This window comes from Pinus tabuliformis, chromosome 8 (assembly GCF_031772625.1).
Source record: "Pinus tabuliformis cultivar Carrire ecotype Pingquan chromosome 8, CPIR1, whole genome shotgun sequence".
NCBI classification, from domain to species: Eukaryota; Viridiplantae; Streptophyta; class Pinopsida; order Pinales; family Pinaceae; genus Pinus; species Pinus tabuliformis.
In genome coordinates, this window is record NC_142294.1 from 654,356,868 (window position 1) to 654,367,546 (window position 10,679).

A 10,679-nucleotide genomic window follows, 5' to 3' on the forward strand; every position below is an offset into this window, starting at 1 on the left:
TGAACCAGGAGCCGATAGACAGCAGAGTCTCCCTCATCGAACTGCACAGCTGGATGGACAGTGAACGCCTGCGCACACTGTATGACATTTCGCAGTGGAACGACGGCTCCTGGGCAGGATGGAAGCAGTTAGACGTGCCGGATCACCTGCTAAAAGACTGCGCCACGCTCATGGATTGTCTGCACGGTTTGGCGCCCACTCATACGAGGCACAAAGATCAGAAAGGGTGGGGCACAAGTGTAAAAGGATACACAGTCGCGCAGGGTTACAATAAACTGATCGAACGCCCATACGTTCCTCCCAACCCGGCTCCATGGAGAGGCGTATGGCGTATTCCATCACTGCCGAAGGTGGATTTCTTCGCCTGGCAGCTTTGTCATGCCAAAATCCTTACCTACGATACCCTCCAGAAAAAAGGATATTATGGCCCTTCCATCTGCGCACTGTGCAGAGATAATGCTGAGACAGTTATTCATCTATTCCTGGAGTGCAGTTTTACCAAGCAAATTTGGTCTTCCCTCATATCAAGGCCGAATTTCAAGCTTCCAGGCACTATGGCGGAACTCTTTGCAACCTGGGCGTTCATTTACCCTGGCCCAGCTCCTAAAAATCAGGTAATCAGAACAGCATGGGCAATACTCCCTAAGATCTTAAGCTGGCAGATATGGCTTGAAAGAAACAGAAGAATATTCAGGAACACTGATCATAGTCACAGGATCTTAGAAAATAAAATTAAATGTCAAATTAAGGAGTGCTTGGCAGATATCAAAGATGACTCAAATCTGAGTCAGCATGACATCGATTGGGGATCGACTCTAGGCCTTCGATTCCAGCCAGCTGCCAACTCCACCCCAATCATTAAAGACTGGCAGATAAGGAAATCTGAAGATGAAATGCAAGGCTGGATCAAAATGCATGTAAGGCATACCCTCTTTTTTGACGGGGCAGCAAAGGGTAATCCGGGCAAAGCTGGGGCAGGAGGAGTCGTTCTAAATCAGATAGGAGAAAAAATTCACTCCTATGCCTGGGGTCTCGGACATGCTTCCAGCGTTCAAGCGGAGGCCTTAGCCCTCCTTCAAGGTCTCCAGACCCTCAAGGATCTAAACATAAAAGAAGCAATCGTCATAGGAGACTCCCAGATCATCATCAGCGCAATGGCTACCAAATCCTCAGCTTCGGATCTTAATCTAGCAAGATTGATAACCAGAATCAAAGGCTTGGAAAGCCATTTCCAGAACTTAAGATACTACCATGTGTTGAGAAATCATAATAAAGAGGCGGACAGAGAAGCCAACAAAGCTGTCCTCCTCCCTGCTGGAATCAAGATGAAAGACGGAAAAGAAACATGGGAACCCATTCCATAGCCAGTCCATCGTCATGTTTTATTGCTGGTTGTTAAATAAATTCGTTTGCATCTTCAAGGGGGGGAAAATTACTGATTTGGATTTTATGGACCCAATTGTACTCAGGAATTCTGCAAGCCCCAGCTGCACACTCAGTCACTTCAGAGTGTGGCATCAGGGCAATGAGTTCCCCAATGTAACAAGCTTTTCGGCATTCAGGCCAAGATGAATACAATCGTCCCATAACCGTTACTGTTAAAAAAAAAAAAAATGTTAAAGTATCATATATAATTAGCATGGTTTACTTTTCTTTTTAATAATAATATAAATATGTATGGTTTATTGTAAAAGTTTAATACTTGTACTAAATAGATTTTTATTTTTATTTTTAAGAAAAAAAAAACTACTCATAAGAAAAAGCAAACTCTTTTTTAGATAACCTAAAAATAATAATAAAAAATAGTAAAAATTAAATTAATTTAAAAAATAAATTAACAAAAATTTGAGTAATTTAAACCATACAAATAAATAAACACTTTTAAAATATATATTGCATATCTATGTGCATATGATTCTACGATTATAAAATGCATATATAAATTAATATAGCAAAAAAATAAAATTTTAATATAGAATTAAAATTTAATTAGAATACAAAATTTATTACGATGGACCATGTTATCATTTTTTTTGGTATTGAAGATGTAATGTGCCTCATTTTTATATGAGCATTTTATTAAAATTGGAAGTCAAGTCAAAATAACAAGTGTGTGATAATTTTGAATTAAGTTTGTTTGTTTGTTTTTTTGTCCCACAAACAAGGGGTTTCATACATCAATTTGATATGTGGTTTGGTCGTGACTTTAAAATTAAATTATTATTATTATTATTATTAAAATGGGGTAACTACATAGTCCAAGGAGTTGAGCTCAAGCAATAAAGGCACATATTGTGTTTCTAGTCATCGCGGGTTCAAATCTTGGAAAACATACTTTAATTGGTGAAAATTGTGAAAAAAGCAGTAAAGGCACATATTGTGTTTCTGGTCATGGCGGGTTCAAATCTTCTAAAACAAACTCTAATTGGTGAAAATTGTGAAAAAAAATCCTTATAAACAAATTCTACTAAATAATCTCATAACCATTTCGTTGAAAAATAAAATGTGGCAACTACATAAATCATTCTTAAAAAAACCAACAAATCAACAAATAGATAAATATTAAAAAAAATAGTAAGTTAATCATTAATTTACCATTTTTTATTTTATCCATTGAATATTATATTACCCTAATCTAATAAACAAAATGAAAATAATAATAAATCAATCATTAACTTGATATTTACTCAAAAAATATATATATTTAAAAAATCTAACAAATAAACCCATACCATATTATCTTAATCCAAAAAAAAATTGAAAACATAATGAATCAACTATTAACTTAATGTTTACCCCAGAAAAATGGTTTAAAAAATCAGATAAATAAATACATACCATACAACTTTATTAAATTATAACCTTTATAACAAAATAGTTTAATTTGGCAAAGATGAAAAGAGTGTACATAAAACTACACAAATCAAATCAACTTTATTAAATCCATACAACTTTATTAAATTATAACCTTTATAACAAAATAGTTTAATTTGGCAAAGATGAAAAGAGTGTACATAAAACTACATAAATCAAATCAACTTTATTAAATTATAATCTTTATAACAGAATATGTTAATTGGGCAAAGATGAAAAGAGTGTACATAAAACTACATAAATCAAATCAAATATTTGTAAGGTGGATGATGATCAACCTACCATCCTTTACTTAGCATTACCAACTAGCAAATGTTCCAAAATGTTTAAAGACATGATAAAAGGAGGGTGCTTTATACTCTCAAATAAGTAAATTTATTAACCCTATAAATTAGTTTAAAGAATTGGACATATTTTATCCTAAAAACACATTGAGGAAATGGAACACTCATCCAAGGGAAATGACATTGCTCTCATTTTCTTTCCTTATTGTGACATCTTTGACCTTATAAGTTGTAACAACCCATAATGGGTTTTTTTTTTTTTTTCGACTCTTCTCCAATAAACTTCATTTGATTTATCATTACAAAACATAATTTACACTTGGGATTATGAAACATTAACATAATGTGTTTGGAATTTTAAATATTTTTTTTATTTTTTTAAATATTATGGTTTTTTCCTTTTTCAACTTTTATTCAATAAAATTTATTTGATTTAGCATTGCAAAACCTAATTTACACTGGGATTATGAAATATTAACACAATGTGTTTGGAATTTTAAATAATTTGTTTTATTTTATTTTTAATATTTAATAAGCCTCATATTATGCATATTTGCGTTTGGACCAAATATTATATTGTATCCAAAATTCCTTTTTGGTCGAAATCAAGCCCATATACCAGTTGATATCACCATACCAAATGAGAGTGAGTCTGGTTAGGACTCATCATCAGGTGATACTCCCTCATAGTTGTTGGATGAATTTTATCAAGAATCAACAAGTTGGTGACTAAGAAAAATGCTTCATGAAGGAAGTTGAGTGGAAAGAACATGTATAGACAAACTAGATTTTAATTGTTGACCATGCAATGATTGATATTTCAAATGAAATTGCACATGAAAACATAACTATGGATTTGGTCAAAGAAGCTAGGGTTTGGTGGCTAATTCCATCATAGGTTGAGTCGAAGAGCTGTATAGAGGTACATGTTAAGGAAAACTTGGTTGCAGAAGAAAGGTAATGAGTTGTTGGCAACTTTTGTAATGAAATGAGTTTTGCTGCCTACTGCATGATCATGAAAACTTGGTTGCAAAAGAAAAGGTAATGAGTTGTTGGAAACTTTTGTCATAAAATGAGTTTTGACACCTAGAGATAAGGGAAAAGGTTAATATTATGATGTAATATCCATGAAACAATTTTTTTGAACCAAGATGAACCATTCCTTGGAGTGACAAAGAATGGATTGGATGACACAATAAACCATTTAGACAAATGATTTGATGAAAGATAAATTTGGATTAATTAGTGTAGTAGGCGAGAGTGACAACAATGTGTTTTATAGTTGGCTTGGTTAAGTAGTGAGATAATTAGCAGAATGGGCCAATTATTGGTTCATTTAGTAGGCTGCACAATGAAAATAAGGTGCAAGAAGCTTGGATTGGTTCCATACTTTGACAATTTCTTGAACTTGGATTGTGCACCTCACAACAAAGAGGTAGGTGGACTCATTTTAGTGAAATTTGTCTACGAGATTAGTGCAGGTTGAAGAATAGATCAATACAAAAGAGCCCAGATCTTGACAGACTTGGAATGACAAGTTGATGTGTTTAGAGATGATGTAGACATGAATTCAAGTGCAAATCATGAATGTTTGGAATTTTGGCCATGAGTGAGTCACACCATTGTTGTGGGTTTACACATAGGATAGATGTGATAAAATGAAGTGGAAGAGGAGTCCTTGTTGTGCTAAGGGACCTAGGAGTTTTTCATGGAATGTTGTGACTTTTGACTTAGACATTTTGCATTAAGATGTTAGATAATGCAACAATATTAAATGACTTAGGAAACAAAGGTTGCCTATCATCCCCTTTCCATCAATAATGTTGGGGTGAATTGCCACATAATGAGTTGGAGGCAGGGGATATGGGGAGTTTTGTTGGCGCAACACCAAAATGATTATGTGAGGAAAGACTAAATTAGTCATTCATGGGAGAAAATGTGTCATGTTCATGGAGTTGTATAGTGTAGGTATGGAGGCCTGAGCAAAAGTTGGTAAAACTTGGATGGAGTTTGGTTTATAGAAGTAATACATGGATATGAAGGAGTAAGTGGAATTAGTTAGATTGGATGTGAGAAGGTCTGCATTCTATGCTTATACAAATGGGTTGAATTGATCACTTGGCTTGGTTTGGGCACATGGAGCAACAAGTGTGTAGGTGCATGGATAGGTTGGTTAGGTAGTGATTTTTTTTGGCTAGGGAACTAATTGAGAAGTGATTATGTAAATGATAGAAATTGAGTTAAAGTGTGAACAACAAATGTATGCGGCATACTCAATAGACAAGTTTAAAAGGATTGACATCGACATTGTGTCAAGTTCTAAGAGGAAGACCAAATAGATATACATGTGTGACTTGGTTGTTTATGCCATCTAATAGAAGAACCTGGACACTTTGACATGTATAATGTTGTCATCCACCATATTGAATGAGGCAAATTGGATGTTTGGTAACTTTGGAAAAATAGACTAGCATGGGACAATAAGGTTTACATGGCTTAAATAGGTCAAAAACATTTGGTGAAACTTGGAGACGCAAATTCTTGGGGACTTTAGCAAGATCAAGATAGTCGCTTTTCTACGGGTCTCGACAATTTAGTGGGGGGGAAACGTAAGGGCCATTATGATGCAAAAAAATTCTTTGTCCAAACAACTAAGTCGTACAAAACTTGATTTTTTCATTTTATTTGGTCTATCTCATATTTGAATCCTCTGAAACGAGTCCTTAATAGAATAGAAGATTCATGAAATCCTTATACATAATGTCTATGCTTCAAAACTCATAAAGCATGCATAATTTTACCTACAAGCATTTGTCCAAAGTTCACAAGTGTAAAAAATAATGAAAATGATATTTTTGGAGGTGAATAACTTTTAGTTCAAGGCAATTTTAAGAAAAGTGGAACCTTAGATTGATGCACCATGTGAAACACTACATCCCTTTGATTTTGAAAATGGTTAGTGGTGATTTTGAGAACTATGGTGCATGTTTATAAGCCGTGTCAATGTGATTTGCACTTCCTTGGAAAACAAGTGTATTTTTTTTTTGGTGGCAAATAGATCACATTATGTTAACAGAGAAAAATACATAGATTACATGCAAAAATACTTTGGGAGCCATTGACCATGGGGAGCCTTGGAGAAGTGTTTGGTCAAGGTTATCTATCCTTGGTAGGGGAAGCCAGAAAAACCTTTCCAGAGTTTACAGTTTAAGACCATTAGAGTGCATGAGAAAAACACAACTAGAAATGAGAGGTTGGTGGTGGAGCATAACCATTGTTCAACTAAAATTTTGAGAGTATACAAAATTTCAAAACTAGTTGTGCTGGAGGGAACCTATTTGAACTTAGTTAGCATCACAGATGCCAGGAGGAACGTTGACCTATTACTGTTGAGAATGTCTGTCACTGAGTGGGCACATTGATAGCATCTGCAAGCAATTCTTCTATGATGTAGCAACCATGCAGACTGGGGTGAGGAGGGGAGAGCTTGGAGGCCGTCAGCTGGATGTTCTCAAGATGAGCTAAGGTTTCTTGCTTTCTCCGGGCTGGTGAGGGATGTCCATCATTTTCAAAGATGGTAGAAGGTGATTAGGAGCCGAGAGGAACAAAGACAAAGGTCGAAGGGCCATGGTAGGAAGAGGAGGGAATATCAGGAGGGAAGGAGATGCCCACGTTGTGGGAGAGGCAATGGAGGGAGGAGGTTATGTGACTATTGTTGACAAATAGTTCAACAATCCAACTAGTGGCCTTGGAACTTTCTCGTTCCTCAGTGAGGAGACGATGGGAAAGTAGATTGCGGGGCGCCCAATATGTGTTCCACCCTTGGTGGACCTCCTTAGCTTCTAATTTGTTGACCTGGCTTCAAATGTGAGTTGGAATGACATTGTCATACATAGCCCAATATTCCTCAGTAACATGGGTAGTGGGGAGGCAACTTCTTCCCCTTCCATGGCCAACATGATGGACTTTCCCTTGCTCACAACTCATGGTGGTGTAATTGGGATATGTGGGATGTTGTAGGAGGCACATGGGTGTTGATGATTGCAAGAGCATAGTAGACTCTAGGTATGTGGAGATGTTGTGAGAAGCAGATAATAAAGGGAGGCATTGGCAAGGTTAGACGAACTAGGGATGAACGATACCAAGTGGAGGGCGCCATCATTCCATCGTGAGTAAGTGGCAAGGCCATTCAAGATAACCAGATCCGAGGAAAAGTGAGTGTATTTTTCATGTTTCAATACAACAATTTTTTTTTAGATAAAGGTTGAACATATAACTAAATATAAGAAAAACAACTAATCATATAAATTATTAATAAGTAGCCTAGATGTAAATATAAAATAAATTAAGAAATTACATTTTTTTTGGTAAGCTTGGTGGTACCTTTCCATTAATTTTCGAAAATAATGTAGGTTTCATCCATATGTCTGAGAGTTAGGTGGCCTCAACCTACCCAGAGGGAAACCAACTCTATTGGCCACCTAACCACAAAATATGCCATCCATAAACAAAAAGTGATAAGTCTAACCAGCCATGTTATGTAAACCTGAGAGTCTTTGTACTTCCTATTTTCTAAATAACTATAAACATAACTGCTAATAAGCCTAAAAATTTGGGTCTAGATCACTCAAAATGAAAAAACATGGATCCATTGTCGCTATTGATCATCATTTGAATCCACCGAAGCAGGGTCCTTTACAATGGAACCCGGCTACTTCGTGTGGGGTATGCAAGGGATATGCTGCTCAATTCGGCTCAACCGACCACTCTGCTGCTGTATTTGAAACTGAATTTTTTGAAATTCTTTAGTGTAATCCGAATGACCCCGGGGCTACGTGCATGTCAGGAGGAAACTTCTCTAGAGATTTTGCCAGAATGCTCTTCATCATCCAAAATAGATGGATTGTCTACTTGTATTGAGATACTCTGCCATGAGTGTGGCCTAGGTCTGGGATCACTGCTTGCCACTCATCCATATCCAATTCGAAATCCTCCTCGATCTGTTGAATCTTAGCCTCCCACTCTACAATCAATTGCTTGATCGGGTTGGAGCTACTGGCATGGTATGCTTGAGTTGCTTCCTGAATTATGCGAGAGGTTGGCTTGCGCCCACGACCCGCCCCAACTGCCCCACCAGAAGAGTTGGGTTGGATTTACGGTGACGAAGCGACCTTCCTTTGTTTTCCCCAGCCTAGGCCCCCACGACCATTTTTTCTTGTACCAGTTGCTCGGGCCATGTTGTTTCTGTTGCCTGACAAAGACTTTTCTTTTCCCAACTTTGGGAATCGACAGGAGCAGGGTCGCGCTGACACTGCAGACCTGCTTAATCAAATTCAAATGAAACCATCCAAGTAAGGAACCCGCGCCACATTTTGCTACCAATTGATTGCCAACACAGGATAAGGGTGCCACTATTTTCATTCATATTCCTTTTCCCATTGTAGAGCCTGAATGGACTAGCCATGCCAACCATTTTCTGGACCTCAACATTATATCGACACATCCCACAACTTATCAACTTCACTAACCAAACATTATACCAGGAATTAAAAAGGAAGTTGAGCCAACAACTACACTGAGCCCACAACCCACGAAATCCCTTATGACACGACTCCATACAAAAAACCCGGGCCATGGAAATCCAACCCCTATGCTAAGAGACAGGCTTATGGTGACATACATCAAGCCATAACCATCTTTGAAACAAAAATTGACCTCTAGCTAAACAAAAATTCTCAACCTGAGAGATTATATTCCACAAGACTGGACTGACCCAGAAACTGGCCACCAGGGTTCTTCTACCTTCGCCCCAATGCCACTAGAGGACATATCTGGAGTTACATGAACACATGTATTGACTTCGAGCTCTCCCTAAGCCTAAATACCCTGGAGCCAAACACAATTCTTCACAGATCCAAACCCCTTTCGGCTCTTTCATTCCCAAGTATGGGGGACCTCCACATCCAAAACCCTTTACCACCCAAACCATGCAAGCACCCATACAAGACAACCAATACCATACTCGACAAACACCAGGACGAGCAGGAAAATGAATTCACACCCAACCAGAAACCCAGCGAGGCCATGCCACTGGCACTTCCAATTCCATCACCACAAAGCACAGACCCATACATTTCATTGGTCAAAGGTCAAATACACTGCTCCATACTAACAAAAGTTGCTAATTTAAGACTGAAAACATACCAGTGAACGTTGCTGGAACCTGAAGACGACGACGAGCACTGGCTTCCTAGAATCACACTCTCAAACCATATCCACAGGAGCACGAGTTCATAGACTACCTTACTCAACAAGATCGATAGAATTCTTACCCCTCCAAATGTACTTAAACCTTTGTCGCCTTCGCGCTGGGGCATTAAACACTGCATGTGTACTGCCATCACTCCAAGTGCTGCATGCATGCAAAGGGTGACCAAAATGATTTGATGGATTTGCGTTAATTGTTGGGCCAAGACAAGCCCAATGAGGCTGGCTCACACCTCGATCAAGGAGAAATTACAATAAATTATTAATTGTAATTAATATATGTAAATAAAATAACCATTTATAATTAGTAATAATTATAAATTAAATTAATAATAATTGTAAACCATTAAATCTTTTAATGTTATTGTTATTTAATGTAAAGTAAGAAACGGAAAATCGATTAACTAAATATTAATTTCCCACATTCAAATTCTAATTCTAATTTTAATTTACAATTAAATAGTAATCCATCAAAATAATTATTTTTCAAGAACCCCTCTAGTAAGTTAGTAAGTAATTAATGTTGAAAAAACAAAATAATAATTCTTTTTAGGAACCTTTGAGTGTAATTCACACTCATAATTTTTAGGTTCTTCTCCTTTTTAATTAAATCATACATTAAGTAAAGCTTTAATCATTTCACAAAGGTACTCGTTTGGAAAAACGAGGGGCCTGGTAACCGCTTTGTTACTACTTTGTAATGATCCAATCTAGCATAGGCAGGTTTACATTAGAGCCTCATTCTTCGATTAAAAAACAACAATTCATTAAGAACATACCGATAACCATTAATCCTTTACAGTAAGAATACATAAAATAGCAATGAAAAAGCATTTTTTTAACAATTGAAATAGGGAAATATTATATTACAAAGGTTGCAATTAGGCTAAAAGGAAATAATATTCCAAATTTTCATCAAACAAAATAAGTAACTTTGATGTTACATAGGAGAGTCTGCTACATATAGGATACATATTTGATGTTACATAGGAGAGTCTGCTACATAATATAGGATACATATTCAAAGTTTTCTTGCAAGTGGCACATTTAACAAAAACACTTGAAAGTTTAATGGTACTAAAAAACATAACAACCAATAAAAGACATGGTGGCTATTAGCTTCTTCTTAACCAATGTCTATAATCCCATTGTTCAATATTTGTTGATTCCTTTAGTTGATGAATAATCTCATCTTCCTTGAATTCATCTTATGTAGAGTTAACCAATACCTTATTGTTTGAAGATGAAGAGAGA